Source organism: Taudactylus pleione, unplaced genomic scaffold (assembly GCF_031769625.1).
Source record: "Taudactylus pleione unplaced genomic scaffold, aTauple2 ptg000100l, whole genome shotgun sequence".
In the NCBI taxonomy this organism is placed as follows: Eukaryota; Metazoa; Chordata; class Amphibia; order Anura; family Myobatrachidae; genus Taudactylus; species Taudactylus pleione.
This window is the reverse complement of record NW_028284502.1, coordinates 8101362-8122500: the sequence shown is the minus strand read 5'-3', so window position 1 is coordinate 8122500 and position 21139 is coordinate 8101362. Positions and strand designations below refer to the sequence as shown.

General features: G+C 41.8%; 1 protein-coding gene and 2 pseudogenes across 1 annotated transcript in view; 2 read left to right on the top strand and 1 right to left on the bottom strand.

Annotated features, from left to right (window-relative positions):
• The window catches only part of KIF18A (kinesin family member 18A), a 117496-nt gene that overhangs the window by 41942 nt on the left and 54415 nt on the right, over positions 1-21139 (top strand). The window lies entirely within an intron of this gene.
• LOC148526357 (5S ribosomal RNA) lies at positions 4573-4690 on the bottom strand (annotated as a pseudogene).
• LOC148526356 (5S ribosomal RNA) lies at positions 6967-7085 on the top strand (annotated as a pseudogene).

Sequence of the window (21139 nt, the reverse complement as noted above, 5' to 3'; positions counted from 1 at the left end):
TCTTGTTTGTTTAATTTCAAAGCCATTATGGTGGTGAATAGAGGCCAAAATATGAAATTCTGTCAATGTCCCAATATTTATGGACCTGACTGTATATTGTTATATATTTTCTGCCCCTTAAAGACTGTGTGTGTGTGTGTATGTATGTATATATGTGTGTATATATATATATGTGTGTGTGTGTGTGTGTGTGTGTATGTATGTATATATGTGTGTATATATATATATGTGTGTATATATATATATATATATATATAAAATATGGTGTATATACAGATGTGTCCATATACATCTAGCCTCCTTGCGCGCTAAGCAGCCCTTCTAGTTGCGCAATGTCGTGGCGTGACCCTGTAGGGCCGAGTCTTTTTTTTGTGCGACTTTTTGCCTTCAATTGCGTCTTATTCACGCATGCAAATAGGATGCACAAGCAGCATCTGCTGATTAAAATGATGTGCGGCATGCCTATATTCTGTGAACGACTGCAGGTGTAACTACATGTGAAACACTGCATTACAGTGTCGGGAGCTGTAACACTGTAACGTAGCATTTTGCATGCAGATGCAGTTGCACACATAACATGCATGTGAATAAGACGCATTTGAAGGTAAAAATTTGCACTAAAACTCAGCGCTACAGGATCACGCTGAGCTCCCGCACTGTGTGACGTGACTAGTAGCGCATGGAGGATAGATGTATGCAGACACATCTGTATGTGTTTATATGTATGTGCAGTGTTCTCTCTAGGCTGTTTTTTGCGGGTGCACCACCCGGCAGGAAACAGCCTACCACCCGGTACTTTGGGAGCCTGCAAATGGGGACCGTATCTGGGAGCGGTATAAAAAGGACCAGATCCTACAGACTTTGCAGCTTTTTCATAATCGGATGACTTTGGGGCCTATTCATCATCACTTAATTCTCACAAAAGCAGGTGAAAATGCACATTTTTACCTGCAATTGTAAAAATTAAGTTATTGGGCCATTCATCGAGAAGGTAAAGCAGGAGATATCACATAACTCCTACTTACCTTCTGTTTGTGGATTGGCCCGCTGTCTCCATACACTAGTATGGGGACAGAATTCATCAAGGTCCAAAAATGTAATATTTGCGGAGCTTGACTGTGGGAGCATTCACCTTCTTCAGATGGCGAATATTACGGCATCGCAACCCGCTCCTTCCCTATGGGAATGAAGTCTGGGTTGCCATGAGGGATCCTTTCGGATCCGTCCGCCCCTGTCTGGCTCCTTCCGCCAGACGTCGGGGCTCTTGTGCGCATGCGTGACCTGTAGGTCGGGCATGCGCAGTCCCATCACTGCTCCGACAGGATCAGTGAAAAGATTCACTGCTCCGAAAAGGGGCAGTGAAGCGGCTCGCGAGGACAACTGATATTGCATCAGCTGTCACCACGCCGGATCAATGATGAATTGCTCCGTTAGCTGCTGCGAGTAAGAATGTTAATTATCGTGGTCCGTTCAAGCCTCGATAATTAACATCATGAATAGGCCCCTGGGCCTCTAATAAGAAGATAATATATAAATTATTTCAATTTTTAATCATTATAAGGTCAGGGTTTAAAACATTTTATTATTGCGAAGGCCCCCATCTGGCTACTTCATGATGCCACCCGGCTGGAAAAAATTTCTGGGGAGAACACTATGTGTATATGCTTTTTTATAATATAATATGTGTATACATATATAGTTATACAGAACATTAGAGCTGCACTTGAAATTATATCCCCTGTTAGTAGGAATCAAAAGCATACAAACATACAGAAAACCTAAGGGCAATGCATGGTGAAAAATGTTTTTTCACAATAGTTGAAGCAAATATGTCCATATGTTTGTGGAGTGAATAAACTTCAATTGTGGACCTTATGTTACGTTAAATTATTGAGTTAATCCTCCCAATTTGTATGAAAAATATGAAAACTGGAATGTTCGGTATAATCTGAAATTAAACCCTCTCACCCGAAAAAAACCAAGACCCAATGGACAATATTTGGATAATATCAAAAATAGTTTCATTAAAATTGTATACAAATTTACTGTTAAAAATTACTTACAGTACTAACAAGGTGTGCAAACATCCATTGCTACTCTCCAATTCATGCTATTTGTAAGGATAGCCGTCGGTAGTTTGTGATTGACACACAGACCTCATTGACTTCAGTTATAAAAGCTCTGGAAATAATTAATAAAAAAAAAAATTACTAAAGTATCCCTGCAAGCAGACTGTCTGGGCTGGTTTATGTAATAGTGAAATTTCAAACATTGAGTCCTCCTGCCATAGCGAAAGTCAATTCCAGACTATTATCTCTATGGTGGAACTGCTAAAAACCAGCATGTCCCACGAATAGTCTCCAAGGATTACCAGATCGGAACTGAGGAGGCGTAGGGCTGTTGGGGCTGGTGTTTATAACCAGATTGAGACCCGTGGTGGGACATCTTGGCCGCCCTTGTGGTTTCTGTGTAATGACCAGCGATCCCCAAAACTGTTGTCCATTGTTAAGAGTAAAAATAAGTAAATACAGGTTGAGTCTCCCATATCCAAATATTCCGAAATACGGAATATTCCGAAAAACTGAATATTTTTAGCATGACTGAGATGGTGAAATTTTTGATGGTTCAATGTACACAAACTTTATTAAGGCACACAATTATTAAAAATAAAGTATAAAATGACCTATAGGCTGTGTGTATAAGGTGTATATGAAACATAAATTAATTTCATGAATGTACACAAACTTTGTTTAAGCCACAAAATTATTGTACATATTGTATAAAATGACCTTCAGGCTGTGTGTATAAGGTGTATATGATTCATAAATGCATTCTGTGTTTAGATTTGGGCTCTATTCCTAAAACATTTCAATATGGTATGCAATTATTCCAAAATACGGAATATTCCATTATCCAAAATACCCCTGGTCCCAAGCATTTTGGATATGGGAGACTCAACCTGTACATCCTTTGTTTTACAATAAACTTTAGATGAAAAATGACTGTTTAAAACACAGCGGTGGAGTCTGTTCACCAAACCTCCGACTATTTTACCACAGTCCGACTCTTACATACATGGCAAATGAATATTAATGTATATTATATGTATGTGTAGTTACATCAAGCACCTGGTGTGTTTTATAGCAAATAATAAAGTGCAATGGCCGTATAAAAATCTTTGTGAATCAATAATTGTGTATATACATATACAAAAGTGTTCTTTTAAACAAGTGACATTTAAAACAATTTATTTTGACATATGACAAACATATATAATTTGAACAGTGGACTTGCACACAATAATAGCAGCGAAAAAAACTGTTGTGAAAAGTATTGCTATAAAGTGCCGTGTGCTGTGCAAACATATACAATGAATAACTGGGTAGTTCATACAATAAATACCTCAAGTTATATAAATAGATATGTTTAAAACTCAGATATAAAACAGAGAAAATAATTCTTAAAAATAGGATAAAAAATAATTTTTCTAAAAACAATGCTTATCTGAATTGATGATTAAAAGGTTCAAAGCTCTTCAGGCAAGAAAAGGCAACTAACCAACGCGTTTCGTCCTTCTGTGACTTTATCAAGGGGTACTGCTATCAGAGGGTATCTCCTACTTATACCCCATAAATTAGGACTGATTAGATTAGTGGTGACATCACTTCCGGTTTGTGATTTGCGCAAGTGGTGTCCTATAGATGTTTAAACCAATTCCAATCGGTTGCTACCTCAAACAGCTGTTTATTTGCAGATGGCACCAAACATCATTCTTTTCAAAGTTGTTAGTACTTAAATTATGTAATGTACGTGATCCAGAGTGCGGGACCCACTTTCGGGTCCGCGCTACACTTCCGCCCACACGCTGTTCACATCCGCCCGGCTCCAAAATCAGCTGTGCGCATCAGTCTCCTAGCAACCGCCTCTTGTTGCTTCCGCCCGGCTTTTGCTGGATGTCCGTGTCCAACTCAATCAGGCTCTGCGCATGCGTTTTGGCCCTCATGTAAGAATCCCCGATCTCTGCATTTCAGTTCCCGGTTGCCATCTTGCTTAAGTCCAATTAGGCCTTTCAGCTCCAGGAAGGCACTATTCTTTTCCTCATGTTGTCCCATCAAGTGCTGTCAATTCTTTCACTTGTATATGTATAACTAAAGTACAAGGAACAAAATTACATGATTTATCGTGATTTGAATGCATGCCTAAAATGAAGCCTCGGGGCTGCATATTTAAAAGTTTCTATATATAGTTATATATTTGCTGTCCATCAGTATTTCTGTACAAATCCATTAAAGTAATAGTAGTAGCTATCTAGCAAAATTATGTACACAAGGGGGGAGGGGGAAATTGAAATGGAGAAAAATATATATAAAAAAAATAGTTTTTCGAAGTCATTTGATGTTCACATATTTCTTTCAATTAGTGATATTGTAATCCATAGTTCAAAACCATTTGGATGAATCCTGAAAAGATAAATATAAGGCTCTTCATATAGGTTTATATTATTGATAATATGCCTCTTCGGTAGCCAGTAATATTCCTTTACTCATGCGCCCTTAAGCATATGTGCAATACTATCTACAGCACCTGGTATTCCCTGGAGGTCCCCCATCCAAGTACTGACCAGCCCAATTATGCTTAGCTTCCAAGATTGGATGAGGTTGGGCATTCACATAATGGTCTGGTTGTAGGTATCAATTTAGCAGTTATGCCGTATAACTCAACCATCACAGGAATGGGGCTATTTCGTAGCTTTCATTAAAAACATACGGAGCCAAAGTATTAAGTTCGAAGATCCAGAACATTTCTCTTCTTGAAAGTTTTTCCTAAGTCGCCTCCTTTCTCGCCAAGAGTGACCTGTTCAATTGCCTTAAATGATAATGTTCCGGATTGGATCCATGGTGTGAGATGAAATGTTTGGATACAGCATGACCTTCAACTTTATTTTTAATGTTTCGAATGTGTTCTTGCACTCTGATTTTGAGTGGTCTCTTTGTTTTTCCTACATACTTGGTACCACAATTGCATTCCAATAAATAAATGACAGATGTTGAGTTGCCGTTCATATAATTTTTTATGTTGAATTCTTTAGTGTTGTTAAAATTGGAGAAGAATTTCCTTTGTGGATGTAAATACTTGCATATATTACATCGACCGCATTTATAGCTGGCAATATTTGGTGTTGCTTCGGGTCCATATCTTTGATCATACTAGTTGCTATAGAGTCCTTAAGGTTCCTCCCCTTTCTAAAGAATATCTTTGGTTTAGGGGTAGTACCTCTTTTAATATTGGGTCCATCAAGAGCAGGTGCCAGTGTTCTTGTAGGGCTTTGCGGATCTCTTTCTCATGTCCATTATAGTTCGTAGTAAAAGGTACTATATCTCCATTTCCATTTTGACTATCCTTGGTCTTATACTTCAATAACTCTCTTCTATCAAGGTCTCTTGTTTTATTTTCTGCCTTTGATAGAAGTTCACTTGGGTATTCTTTCTCTATGAATCTGTCCTTTAAGATCTGTACTTGTTCATCACAATCCTCATCCTTAGTACAATTACGCTTTATTCTTTGGAATTGAGAGTATGGGATGTTCTCTTTCCACTGTTTCAGGTGTCCACTTTTATAATGTATATAGCTGTTTGTATCCACTTATTTTATATAATTCTTTGTGCAAATTTCTGCTCCTTAACCCATCAAGACCATGTCTAAGAATTCTACAGATGTTTTATTAAAATGAGACGTAAATTTCAAATTCATATCGTTTATATGTAATGTGTAGATAAAAGAAGAATGTAATCTATTACAAAAGATATAGACGACATTATATAGATCTGGGAAGGATCAGAAGAGACTTTTAAGCAGTTTTTATTACACATTACACATTACAGATAACGATATGAATTTGAAATTTACGTCTCATTTTAATAAAACATCTGTAGAATTTCTAGACTTGATCTTGATGGGTGAAGGAGCAGAAATTTGCACAAAGAATTATATAAAAGAAGTGGATACAAACAGCTATATACATTATAAAAGTGGACACCTGAAACAGTGGAAAGAGAACATCCCATACTCTCAATTCCAAAGAATAAAGCGTAATTGTACTAAGGATGAGGATTGTGATGAACAAGTACAGATCTTAAAGGACAGATTCATAGAGAAAGAATACCAAAGTGAACTTCTATCAAAGGCAGAAAATAAAACAAGAGACCTTGATAGAAGAGTTATTGAAGTATAAGACCAAGGATAGTCAAAATGGAAATGGAGATATAGTACCTTTTACTACGAACTATAATGGACATGAGAAAGAGATCCGCCAAGCCCTACAAGAACACTGGCACCTGCTCTTGATGGACCCAATATTAAAAGAGGTACTACCCCCTAAACCAAAGATATTCTTTAGAAAGGGGAGGAACCTTAAGGACTCTATAGCAACTAGTATGATCAAAGATATGGACCCGAAACAGCACCAAATGTTGCCAAAGTGCTTGGGCAGCTATAAATGCCATGGATGTATTATATGCAAGTATTTACATCCACAAAGGAAAGTCTTCTCCAATTTTAACAACACTTAAGAATTGAAGATAAAAAATTATATGAACTGCAACTCATAATCTGTCATTTATTTATTGGAATGCAAGTGTGGTATCAAGTATGTAGGAAAAAGGAAGAGACCACTCAAAATCAGAGTGCAAGAACACATTCGAAGCATTAAAAATAAAGTCGAAGGTCATGCTGTATCCAAACATTTCATCTCACACCATGGAACCAATCCGGAACATCTATCATTTAAGGCAACTGAACATGTCACTCTTGGCAAGAGAGGAGGCAACTTAGGAAATAAACTTTCAAGAAGAGAAATGTTCTGGATCTTCGAACTTAATACTTTGGCTCCGTATGGTTTTAATGAAAGCTACGAAATAGCCCCATTCCTGTGAAGGTTGAGTTATACGGCATAACTGCTAAATTGATACCTACAGCCAGACCATTATGTGAATGCCCAACCTCGTCCGATCTTGGAAGCTAAGCATAATTGGGCCTGGTCAGTACTTGGATGGGGGACCTCCAGGGAATACCAGGTGCTATAGATATTATTGCACATATGCTTAAGGGCGCTTGGGTAAAGGAATATTACTGGCTACCGAAGAGGCATATTATCAATAATATAATCCTACGTGAAGAGCCTTCTATTTATGTCTTCAGGATTCATCCAATTGGTTTTGAACTATGGATTACAATATCACTAATTGAAAGAAATATGTGAACATCAAATGACTTTGAAAAACAATATTCTTCTCCTTTTATATATTTTTCTCCTTTTAGAATTGAGAGAAATATGTGAACATCAAATGATTTCGAAAAACTTTTTTATATATATTTTTCTCTTTTATATGTTTTTCTCCTTTACAATTCCCCCCCCCCCCCCCCCTTGTGTACATAATTTTGCTAGATCGCTACTACTACTACTACTACTACTACTACTACTACTACTACTATTTTAATGGATTTGTACAGAAATACTGATGGACAGCAAATAGTTACATTTACCATTAGGTCATTCAACACTATGTATAGAAACTTTTAAATATGCAGCCCCGAGACTTAATTTTAGGCATGCATTCGAATCCCGATAAATCATGTAATTTTGTTCCTTGTACTTTAGTGATACATATACAAGTGAAAGAATTGACAGTACTTGATGGGACAACATGAGGAAAAGAATAGTGCCTTCCTGGAGCTGAAAGGTCTAATTGGACTTCAGCAAGATGGCAACCGGGAACTGAAATGCAGAGATAGGGGATTCTTACATGAGGGCCAAAACTCATGCGCAGAGCCTGATTGAGTCGGACGGAAATACAGCAGAAGCCGGGCGGAAGCAACAAAAGGAGGTTGCTAGGAGACTTTGACGCGCATGCGCACAGCTGATTTTGGAGCCGGGCGGATGTGAACAGCGTGTGGGCGGAAGTGTAGCGCGGACCCGGAAGTGGGTCCCGCACTCTGGATCACGTACATTACAGCGTTTAAGTATTAACAACTTTGAAAAGAATGATGTTCGGTGCCATCTGCAAATAAACAGCTGTTTGTGGCAGCAACCGATTGGAATTGGTTTAAACATCTATAGGACACCACTTGTGCAAATCACAAACCGGAAGTGATGTCACCACTAATCTATTCAGTCCTACTTTATGGGGGTATAAGTAGGAGCTACCCTCTGATAGCAGTACCCCTTGATAAAGTCCCAGAAGGACGAAATGCGTTGGGAAGCTGCCTTTTCTTGCCTGATGACCTTTGAACCTTTTTACCATCAATTAAGATGAGCATTGTTTTTAGAAATCTTTTTTTATCCTATTTTTAAGAATTATGTTCTCTGTGTTTTATATCTGAGTTTTAACATATCTACTTATATAACTTGAGGTATTTATTGTATGAACTACCCAGTTATTCATTGTATATGTTTGCACAGCACACAGCACTTTATAGCAATACTTTTCACAACAGTTTTTTTTCGCTGCTATTATTGTGTGCAAATCCACTGTTCAAATTATATATGTTTGTCATATGTCAATATAAATTGTTTTAAATGTCACTTGTTTAAAAGAACACTCTATTTTGTATATGTATATACACAATTATTGATTCACAAAGATTTTTATATGGCCATTGCACTTTATTATTTGCTGTACAACACACCAGGCGCTTGATGTTAACTACACATATAAATGCTTTTCTGGGGGCTATTAACCCATTGCCCTATACCAGTTGCTTCAGCAGACACCTATTAATTTAGGGAGTGTGGTTTTATATGTAAAGTTCATATTTGAAATATTATGTAGAGGAGAGTTGTGATAGGTTGGCGCTATTACCATACTATAATTCTACATTTAATGTATATTAATTAAAAATAACATTTCATTTAGTAAAATGGTCGCACAGGGAATTCACATTACCACCCTGTAGATCAGGCTATTGATTGAACATAAAATATATTTTATGAACATATCTGAACAGTTTTTTTTTTCTTCAGATTTTCTTATATTGGAATTATGCATTTAATAAATAAAAAAATTTTTTGAAGATGTTTATATACCATAAAACTAAAGAATATATTACATTAAGAAAGATTTAACAGAACATGATCATCATAATAAGGGTCATTCCATGAATTATAGGATACAATACATGAAAATTACATTTCACCTAACTGCTAACATTTTAGTATGTTCTGCTAAAAGATTGTAGTACATTAATGTAACTCTCACAGTGACTTCAGATGATGTAATGAACGTTGGTGACTGGTTCTATGTTGAATATGATGGAAAGAGTTACCCCCAGGTGAGATCAAAGACATCAGAGATGGTGAATACTTAGTGAGCAGAATGGAGCAAGCTGGCAGTGACTGGAAATGGCCATTATCACCAGATGAAATATTTTATACATCTTCACAGTTAGTCAGGAAGATAAATCACGCGGGTTCTACAGGTTTGAGTAATTTATATCAGAGGCCTTTGACCGGGGACAGAAATGTAACGTGAGTCACATTTTGTATGTAACATGAGTCACATGTCCAAATTGATTTTAAAAATATACTGGTGAACATTCAGTTTTCTTCTTCGGGTTCCATAGGGTCCACAGGAATTACCTTGGGGTATGTGGTTGGAGTGATTCAGGCACTAAACAGTTACAAGCTTTAGTTCCCAGGATGCACTGGGTACTCCTCCAGTTTTTTGTTTGGTGCGCAGGATCAGTGTACCTTGTAGAGAGGCAGTCCCAAGCTTTTTTTTTTTTTTTTTTTTTTACGTAACGAGTAAGCAGTGCCAGGCGTCCTTATGGATGCCCGTGCTGCTGCTCCATCTATCCCCACCAGCGCCGCAACACCAGTGAGGTGATTTTGCCGGGTGCCAGCGGAGTGTAACTAGATGCTGGGCCCAGGACTGTAGCAGTAAGATGGTACGTGGCAATAGCGGCGGCCATGTAAAAGGTCAGTGCGCCCGTTGGACTTATTATAGCCTAGGGGGAGGTAAGCTCTCCCCGGCAGCCCCTCCCCCAGCCCAGACGCCGTTCCAGTGACAAGGGTTTTGCGCGTCTGGGTTGCTCCTCCCTGCCTCACTTGTATATGAGACTCCCAGAGACCACTATCAGGTGCTCTACTGTAGTTGTGAATCTCAGGAGTTTTGGTCAGTCTCCCTGTATACCTCTCCTTTTGGTGGCCAGGTTATACAGAGCTTAATATCCTACTAAGCTTTTGTGCTTTTTATAGTTGACTAAGAGCCTATTGCAAATATATTGTTTGACTACATTGTATGTGACTTATACTAGTTCTGCTGTGTTATACTGACTATTTTATTCCTGAATAACTGTCAGTTATAACCATCACTGCTGTTTCTGCTCATAACCCTTTGCTACAGATGTGTGGGTTGTTTTGGGGTGAACACTGTCACATTGTATGACATTACCTTTATGTCTAAAAGTAAGGAGAAGCAGGAGCCTAAAGCCCCTGTGCTGGTTTCATGTAAAGTCTGTCAGGTGGGCTTGTCCCCTCAGGATATCATACAGGATGGGTTGTTTGGTGGTAGTTATAAGGTGCTACCACATTGCTCCAGCCTACTCGCTCCTGTGCAGGAACCACCTTGGGTGTCTTCTATGTCTCAGGTTATGGCGCGGGTTGTGGACCTTTTTATCTACACTCATGCCGACCCCTACCATTGGGTACCCACAGCAGCTACAGCATGCTATGTTTATGCCCACTCAAGTCACACTGTGGCTCCGTCTTCTGCATTTCAGCAAATGCTGCAAGCAGGCAGGCCGGTAGTGGCTGAAACCAGGGGGCGTTCGGTTTCTTCTTTATCGGCCCGTCCAGCCTGTAGATTCTGATGCATCTTCATCTTTCTCTTAGGAAAGGAGGACTATCTGGTAACAGTGGATGTTCCCTCCTTGATTAGGGTGGTCAAAACTATTTTAAACATAACAGCCAGCACCTAGGAAGGCTCTGGTGTTCAAACGCCAGAAGGTCGTTAAGGCCGAGTTTCCCAAATCTGAGTAACTCTAGGAACTTATGGGGGAAGCATAGAGTTTTCCTGATAGATGATTCCATGTTATAAATAAGGTAACAGCTTTATACCCCCTCCCAGCTGGCGAATGTGCTAAATGGGAAGTTCCACATACTGTGGATGCTCATGTGACACATTTGGTCAAGAGCGCCACGTTGCCTTTTCCATCTGCATCCTCCCTTAAGGATCACACAGAAGACTTGAGGCCTGTCTCAAGTCGGTATTTTCACTGTCGGGAGCTGTTGTCTGCCCGGCCATAACTACGGCCTGGGTGTCTAAAGCCACTGGAAAATACTTTGAGAAGCTTCCAGAGAGCAGCTGAAAATAATCTCCTATATCAGGGAAGCGGCCTCCTATTTGGGGGAGGCGGCATTAGACGCTGGTATTCTGGCTTCTAAGGCATCAACTACCTGCATTGTTGCTCGCAGAGCCCTATGGTTAAGGGCCTGGAAAGCAGCTGCAGAATCCAAGAAGGCTCTGGAATCCCTGCTGTTTGCTGGAAGCATACTATTTGGCACAGAATTGGATAAGACTGCCCCTAAGCCAGGCAGTCGTCGCTTAGGGCCTTTCGCCCGCAAGGAAAATAAGCGAAAGGACAGGCTTTCTTTAGACAGTTCAGTTCTCGTAGGATTACTAGACCGCAAACTAAGAGATCTTGGGTGATCAGATGTCCGGCTTCCAAGTCGGAAGACAAAACCTCGGCCTGATGGGGCGGGCCTCCTCCTGAGGAATCCCTCAGGGTGGGAGGCCGACTTCTTCAGTTTTCGAATGCCTGGCATCAGACAACAACAGACGCCTGGGTCCAAGAAGTGGTCTCTCGAGGGTACGCCCTGACTTTCTAGAAAAGTCCCCCGCAAAGGTTTTTTTTTTGTATAGCTCCTCCTTTGGATTCTACCAAGGCCTTAGTCCTCCAGCAGGCAATTCGTTCCCTGTCTGGTTCTGGGGGTGATAATTTCCGTTGGATCAGCAAGGAAGGGTTTATTATTCCAATCTATTTTTGATCCAGAAGCCCAATGGGTCCCACCGGCCTATTCTGAATCTGAAGGGCCTCAATAGATTTATCTGGTTTCTCAAGTTCCCGTATGGAAACTCTCTGGTTAATTGTTCTGGTAATGGAACCGGGAGATTTTATGGTGTCCCTGGATATTCAGGATGCGTATCTGTATGTGCCAATTACGCCATCCCACCAAAGGTTTCTGCGGGTTTGCTGTTCTGCAGCAACATTTCCAATTTCTGCTCCTTTGGTTTGTCAACGTCCCCTTGCGTCTTTACCAAAATAATGGCAAATAATGACTGCCTACCTCAGGCGTCAGGGAGTCTGTATACTGCCATACTTGGATGACCACCTGATATTGGCAAAGTCACCAGTCGTGTTACAACATCATCTCAGACTGACAGTTGCCTGCCTACAGAGGCACAGCTGGATCGTCAATTGGAAAAAGTTGTCTTTCTCCAGTACAGCAGATGGTGCATTTAAGTGCACACCTGGATTCTCAATTACGGGTTTTCAGATTTCTCCGCAATCAGAGGGTGTCTATCCACTCAACGATGCAGGTTCTAGGGTCCATGGTGTCCACCTTCGACATGGTGGAATATGACATGGTGGAATATGCGCAGTTCCACTCCAGACCACTGCAACAGCTGATTCTCTCCCGGTGGAGCGGGAAGTACCAGTTAATACGGTCACAGACGATCCGTCTTTCTCCAGAGGTTCGACTTTCCCTCTCATGGTGGCTGCAGATGTTTCTCCTCACTACAGATGCCAGCCTCCGCGGGTTGGGCGCAGTGACAGGTTGTCATACTTTTCAGGGAAAATGGAGGACCAAGGAGGGTCACCTGTCCATAAACATCCTGGAATTTCGTGCAGTATACAGGGAACTCGTTCAGGCACAGAATGTTCTAAAGAGCAGGCCTGTCCAGATACAGTCCAACAACGCGACTGCAGTAGCCTACCTCAATCATCAGGGAGGCATGCGAAGTCTGGCAGCCATGGGGGAAGTGACACACCTTCTGGTCTGCGCAGAATGTCATCTTCCAGCAATCTCTGCAGTGTTCATTCCAGGAGTCCTCAACTGGGAAACTGACTTCTTAAGTCGTCAGGATATACACGCCGGGGAATGGGCTCTTCATCCAGATTTCTTTGAGATTCTTTTGGACAAATGGGGACTACCAGAGATAGACCTCATGGCCTCAGGCCACAACCACAAGGTCTTCAGATACTGGTCCAGAACAGGGATCCCTCAGCCGATATTGTGGACGGTCTAGCAGTGAAGTGGGACTTCAAGCTAGCGTATCTTTCCTCCGATCTCCCTCCTCTCGGTGGTCATCAGGAAGTTCAAGCAGGAGGCTGGTACAGTAATACTGATAGGTCCCTGCTTGGCCCAGACGCTATTGGTTCACAGACCTTCATAGACTTTCCATAGACACTCCATGACCTCTTCCTCTAAGGCTGGACCTGTTAACACAGGGTCCCTGCCTGCATCCGGACCTTCCTCGTCTGTCTTTCACGTCGTGGCTCTTGAGTCTTCCATCTTAAGAGCCAAGGGTTCTACTATCTCTGTGATTCAGACGATGCTTAGGGCACAAAAGCCTTTCTCGACCCGCATCTATTACAGAATCTTGCACTCGTATTTTCAATGGTGATTTCATAGAAAATTTGATCCTGAAGTTTTTAGGGTCTCACGAGTGCTTGCTTTTCTCCAGGCAGGGTTAGATCGGGGTCTCCGTCTGGCCACCCTTAGAGTTCAGGCATCTGCACTTTCGGTTTGGTTTCAGCGAAGGATCACCCCTCTGCCTGATATTAATTTTTTTCAGGGTATTCTGAGGGTTCAGCCTCCCTATGTCCCTACAGTAGCTCCGTGGGATTTGTCTGGTTCTCGGGGCTTTACAGGTGGCCACCATTTGAACCCCTGAACTCAGTAGACCTTAAGTGGTTGACAGTGAAGACAGTTTTTCTTCTTGCTATCTCCTCTGCCCACAGGGTCTCTGATTTTGCAGCCCTTTTTTGTCGCACGGCATCTATTCACCGGCGGTGAGCGCTGCACCGTAATTTTTCCTACCTGCAGGACACTGCAGCCCGCGGGTGGGGATGGCACCCGACATGTTTTAGCAGGGCGCCGCCAATAGGGCAGGGTGCATTCTCCCCTTTTGAAATTGAGCAGGGTGCGGCGCCCTGCTAAAATAGCCTAGCGGGAACGCGTCTAACCTCCTAAATCTGTACTTCAGTTTGACAGAAAGTTTGTGATGGTGCATAAACCCAGCATATAATCTGTACTTTTCCATCTATTCTACACCCCTGTCTGTGAATTCAGTGTAGGAACCAGGTGTCGCTGTGTTAAGCATACGTTACATTGTGTAGGAAATCGCTCTGCTAAATTGTAAATACTGGAAAACTCCTCCTTTTTTTTAAGTTTGGGTAAATTCTGCCTGAGGGTAAATGATGCAATAGTTCTGCCATAACCCACACACTGACATTACTCTACAAAGATAAACAATATGTCAGGGAGGGATTGTCCCTTGAACATGTTCCTTTCTTAATAGCTAGTAATTAAAATAAGTTTTCAATAAAGCCTAAACCGCAAAGTTGTTTACATGATATAATAAGCCCAATATGTCAGATTGTTCTGCTGTGGCGCACATCTATGTTCCGCTTGTGGGTGACTGCAGAGTTCCATATTCAGTTGTCCTTGCAATGAAAACATGGCTTTTCCAAATGACTGAGCATGTAAAAATAATCCTATCCTTTCAACTTCTGTTCTTGCAGCACGTTTGTGTATCTGTAGAATTTCAATGCTCAAACTTTTTTCAGTAATTCAGTAATAGAAGATTTCAGTAATACAAAATGATTTTGATCAGTTTGCAGCCACTTGTGTCTGACGACATTAATGTGTGGCTTAAAACTGCATGTAGGCCTATTGAAATTAAACACCATCTGTGCAGTGGTGATCTTGTCCTTTTTTTGTTTTTATAGTTGACGCTTAAAACATATAGGCCTTTTTATTGTAGTGGTAGCACCCTGAATCCATTTCTCCTAAAGAGAGAATTTTAAATCTGGACAAAATGTGGGTTTTCATCTAAGAATGGGTACCTCCCTATTTAACAAGCCCTGAAGCTGGCAGAAATGGGTATAGCGCCAGTCGCCTTCAGCAAAGACTTCCCTATGCTGCTAGTTATTTCATATTTAACAAGCACAGTGGCAGCACCTAAACCAGCTACTGTTATGCTATCCCTATCAGGCAATTCACAAGCAAAGCTGCTCTGTCATTAAGTTTAACTTTTTCCTTTAGTGGTTTATATTAAACCTAGTAAAGACTTCAGGCCGGATCATATCAATCCACCCCTCACTGCGTTACTCCCTCCTCCCACTCATTCCGCAGAATGGTCTTGTACGGCTTAGCTCTGTCCGGTCCATCGCTGCAGTCGGAGCCTTTGGAGGAGGGGGATTGCAGCAGGCTTTAACTGAGTGTGTTGTAGATGGGACAGAATTTAGCGGATTATTATATAGAGAATTGTGTTCTGTTTTGTAATAGCGAAAGAAAATGTAATATAAAATTTGCCTCAATACGCTCAGATTACTAATACACAAATGTGTTCTCACACATGTAGCCTCAATGCAACGCGAGTGAGCCGTAGTGTCCCATGCAACTCTGCTAGCGCCAGGTGTCTTTATTGCATTTGTTTTGCAGAAATTGTGTCTGAAGACGCGTACACACTAGGGATGTGCAGGCTCGGATAGGTTCGAGTTTGCACGTTGAGTTCGGATTTTTCCCTCCAAAAAAACGGAACTCAGAAAGAGGCTAAACGTCATCTTACATCTGTCCAGGAATGATGATGTTCGTCCATGTAAGATGACGTTTAGCCTCTTTCTGAGTTCCGTTTTTTTGGAGGGAAAAATCCGAACTGAACGTGCAAACTCGAACCTATCCGAGCCTGCACATCCCTAGTACGCACTAGACGATGAGTTGGACGATTTGAACGATATCGTTATCTTTCATATCGTCCAGTGTGTACGCCGTGAATGACCAACGATGCTCGCTCCCGCTGGTCGTTGAAGGTGTCATTCATCGCCTGAACATACAGGCCAACCCGACGATATTGTCAGGTTGTGCATGTTCAGGAATGAGGGTATCAAGATATCGTTCAGTGTGCGTGCTCAATGTCGGAAACAGTAGTGGAGCATATTGTCTAGTGTGTACGTGGCATTGGTCGCAATACGATGCGACTATGACGCACCAGGAGACTGCACTGATTAATTTGATATGTGACACTTCTATATCTGTGTGACTGAGTCTGTATATGAAGCACAGTGGAACTTGGCATGGAATCTTAGCACTTCGTATACAGATTTAGAGATTCAGTCGCATATCAAATTTATCAGCACAGTCGCCTGCTGCAATCTAATCTAAATGTGGCTAAGACACATTTTTGGCAAAAAATTATGGCCCGGTGCTAGCAGAGTCGCATGGGACTTAGGGCCTGATTCAGACACGGTCGCTATGAGTGTACGCTCGCATGATGCATATGCCAATATTGGAAAGTGATGCGGCAGGGAGCGATCGCTCGCCAAGGCACAAGCACGCCTGTCGTACCTGTACAAGCATTCACTTTGTGTATGCAGACTCCCCTTAGCGTATGCAGAGACGCCCACTGCCCCACGTCATCTCCTGGAAGTTTATGAAAACATTGGTACATCGACCACTATCGGATGTGAACGCAGTGCTTGTGGTAGCTTTTTTTTTTACCGCAAGCATTGCGAGGTAAAAAATGGCTGGTGACGTGTACTATGACGCTGCCTGTTAATTATGCACGTCTCTAAAATGGCATTGAAATACTCGGGAACGCCTGCGTTCGCATCTCCAACCCCCCGTTTTTACTGGACTGCCCCTGTCACCACCCACAAACGGCCTCTCCTGTCACTCACTCTGCTGGGCTGGTATTACTGGGCGAGCGAGGGATCTGTGATCGCACAGTGTAGTTCGCCCATGCTCAGATTAGCAACTATCGGCAATTGCGAACAGACTGCAGATACTGTCCGGGTCTGAATAAGGCCCTTAGCGCGCTGATGGGTGCTGTCTTGGCCAGGCCGAGCGACAGGGGGGACTAAGGGGACAAAACGGTGCCGCGGCCCCCGGGACCCATAGCGGCTGCTCTGCCCCAGCTCCCTATACATCCTCATACACTGTCTTCTATTTTATTAATAATACCTGTGTTACTCGTTTTTCTGCAGGTGAAATCCTTCCACAATTGCAGCTATAGTCCTTGGGCATAATGTGAACTAGTGCATAATCCTGAATCGTGTTGACTATATTTTATTATTAATAAAATAGAAGACAGTGTATTAGGATGTATACAGAGAATCACACCCAAGATGGCCGCCCGCGTGTTGGTGACATTATCTCCACCATTACAATAGTGGATAACAGAACAGCAGATGAGCTGCAGGAGAACAAATTAACATAGAATCAGGTTACATTATGTCTGCGCATAGACCATGGAGCATGCACAGACCCTTTGAACACCACGTGGTTATGCAACATCACAGGACAGATCGCGCTCCCGCGGATGATGCGGGAGGGCGGAGCTAAACCGGAAATAATGGACAGGTCATGAAATGGACGCTACTTACAAGGTATTTAAACCCCTATTTGGGAACAGCAATTCACCTACCCTTGAAAAAGTCCCCACATGGGATGAAACGCGTTGGGCCTATATTTCCATAGAAACTTGACTTTATACATTTTAATCCTCAGATTGCATGTCAGTTTGATCTGCTTCTGTACTTTCTATTTCCCGCTCTGAGACCCTTATGGCCATAACCAGGCATGGGCACAGAGTAATAAATGTATTTTTAACCCTTCCATATATGCATAGTGTTCTGTCCAGTTACCATTGGGCCTTGTGTCCCCTGCCCCTTACACCCACACTCAACAGCCATACAAGGAAGTGCCATTGGTGGACCTGTGGGATCATGCTGAAAGCTGGGTAAGTTCCTTATGCTACCTATCTTCCGCACCAAAGTACCTATCAGCACCTGATACTGCGGTTTGTCTGGTTTGTTTTGTGAATCCTTGAGGTGGAGTGGCAGTTTCCTGGTACATAGACCATTGGAGAGGGGAGAATACATCTACGTATTACGAACAATATACCATTAACTTTTGATACCATCATTCTGATCTTTGATGCATATACAGATGAACACACTGCCTAAAGTTATAGCAAACCAGTTTGTCACTGGGACTAATGTTCTAAGAACAGCCATCCTACAGTACTATACAGGTGGTTTACACCAGGGCTACATAAGCAAGACTCGGACGATTGGTCCACTGAACACAACATATATACTAGAACCCATCATTATTTTTACTCACTTCGGTCCTTACATCTCAACTAATACACTAGGATTGTATATTATAGAACATCATCAGACCTCAGAGCGCGGACACCAACTATACATATTTCCTACTATTTAGTAAGGTGGGGATACCTTCCAGGTGTTCAGCAGCTACTACTCATTAGCGCAAAACCTTATACCTATCTATAGCCTTAATACTACTTGCCTCATCATTGTTGGTAATTGTTCTATAATCAAGGTAAAACAAATGTAAGTGTATTTATAATTATAGATTTATTGGTGTACACCCGTTACAATTAAATATATCTTGGATGCCTGATCACCGCTTCCGCAGGTTGCTGTCACCATGGTGGATCTTAATTTAGGGCCCCATACACCTACAGTGCAATTCCCCGTTCTACCGACATCAATAATTGGTGATCCGTATCGCCGTTTCTGACCATTTTCAGGTCTTGTTCGGGGAATCAATATTTTTCAACATGTTGACCATTCCTCATTGCCCTGGCCCCGACGTCGGCAGCACGGGGAATTGCAGCAGTCCGTCACTGATGTATGGGCTCCTTTACATTTGCATAACAGAAATGTGCACCTAGTTTGTGCTGTAACGTTAATTACGCTTTCCTCTATTGTGCATGCCTGGAGGGCGTAACAGAAATGTGCCCCATGTCTGTGCTGTAACATTAATTACGCTTTCCTCTATTGTGCATACCTGGAGGGTGTAGCAGAAATGTGCACCTAGTATGTGTTGTAACGTTAATTACGCTTTCCTCTATTGTGCATACCTGGTGGGCGTAGCAGAAATGTGCCCCTAGTCTGGGCTGTAACGTTAATTACGCTTTCCTCTATTGTGCATACCTGGAGGGTGTAACAGAAATGTGCACCTAGTCTGTGCTGTAACGTTAATTACGCTTTCCTCTATTGTGCATATCTGGAGGGTGTAGCAGAAATGTGTTAATTCATTTGTGCAGTTTTGGTGTGTAGTGCTATATTATAACCGTTTTGTGAGCGGAAATCATTTTAGTGGCCAACTATTTTATAAGCTTCACTTCTAGGTTTGCATAACTTAAAACTGTCAGTTGTTGTGCCAGCTATTTTCTGGCATAAGCAGTATAACATATGGTCTCTTCTTTCTTTTTTTGTACTTCTGTTCTCCTGAGTAGGGGATGGACTTATGTATGTGCTGCTTACAGTCTGAGGAACAAAACTGTGTGTGTGTGTTTTAGAAAGCAAATGCTTCTTATTTGATATTTATTTGTTTTTGAGTGGTATCCTGTGTGTGTGTGTGTTTTGTTAGTCTGCAATTAGTCTGTCCAGTCATAAAAGCACCGAAATGGGTTGATGGCCTCAGTTGTCTGTAAATTCAGACATCCGTAAATTGTCAGAGAGTCATTTGCAACAGATATCCTTAAAGCAGGCCGTAACATTTACAGTGTTTTTTGTTTTTCATTTACAAACTTACTAAAAACGTGTGGCTGACGTATTAAAAATCGTTGAAGCAATTAGATCGCCTGGACTGGCCAATCACAAAGCAGTTGGGTATGGTGTATCTGAAGTGGTAGAAGTGGCGTTCTCCAAGGTGTGTGTATACTAATCATCCTTATATTATATTATTATACGATGCAATGTTATTATGGGGTCTATTTATCAACAATCACATTAGCAGTGCGATATGGACGTAATATTAGCGCCCACAATCGCGTTGCAGGATGCTATTATATATGTATTAAATAGTTCACCGAAAGGATCCTGTCCCTGCGATGCGCTCAGAGTAAAGTGACCACATCAGCTGTCTCTTCTCTCGTGTGCCAGGAATCCTACGTGTGTGCCATTTACTGACCACGCATGTGCTGCGGCCATTGCTGAGGAGGGATCTGGAGGAACCCTCTCCCGGTGAACTTTACACCGTATAGCCCACAGGCTACAGCAGCACAACGCAATCTGATGTCATCGCATACCCCATGAAACCTATGGGAACTGCGGCTGCTGTCAGAAATGGAAGGGCCGTGGCAGATATCGGAGACATTTATTGCTTTCTCTCCCTCATATATTGGGGTGGTATCAAATTGTTGCGAGGATGCCGCAAATATTGAATAACATAGGCCCATATGTGCAAGGACTTTGCTAATCTCAAAAATGTTTTTGAAAAAAAAAATGTGGTTGCAGTCTCTATACCATTATCCAAGATGTATGTAATTATCTGTACAGCCAATCATTTGTCATAAACGTGGTACCTGTATGGCTAACCTTCATTCAGTGTTCTTGTCAGTAAAATCACTCTTGCAGCAGTGTGTAGCAAACTCTATAGAGGGGAACTGTCATATAAGCAATCAGGGGAAGGGATTGGTGTGTATGTGGGGGGCGGGGAGGTTGTAACTAACCTACAGATTTTGTATACATGTACTCATTCCTACCTAACATAGAGGGGGGGTGTCCAATTAGCTCCGTAAAAATACAGGGGGTTTTAATCGATGTTTGGGCATTTTTCCTCAATTTTTTTTTTTTTTTTTTTTTCTTTTTTTATCGTGCTATCCAATTAAACCCCATTTATTACGCCCGAAAATTTTCTGTTTTTTTATCACGAAAATACATAGGATCCGCGAAAAGTCAGACACCTATGTATTTTCTCTTCCGCGATCGGGAGAAAAACGCCGTCTCGGGGATTTGATTTCGGCTGCCTGAGGCAGGTGAAACAAAATCCCCGATAAGTGCCGGCTTCGGGGCTAATTGGATAGCCGCGGGCAAGGTA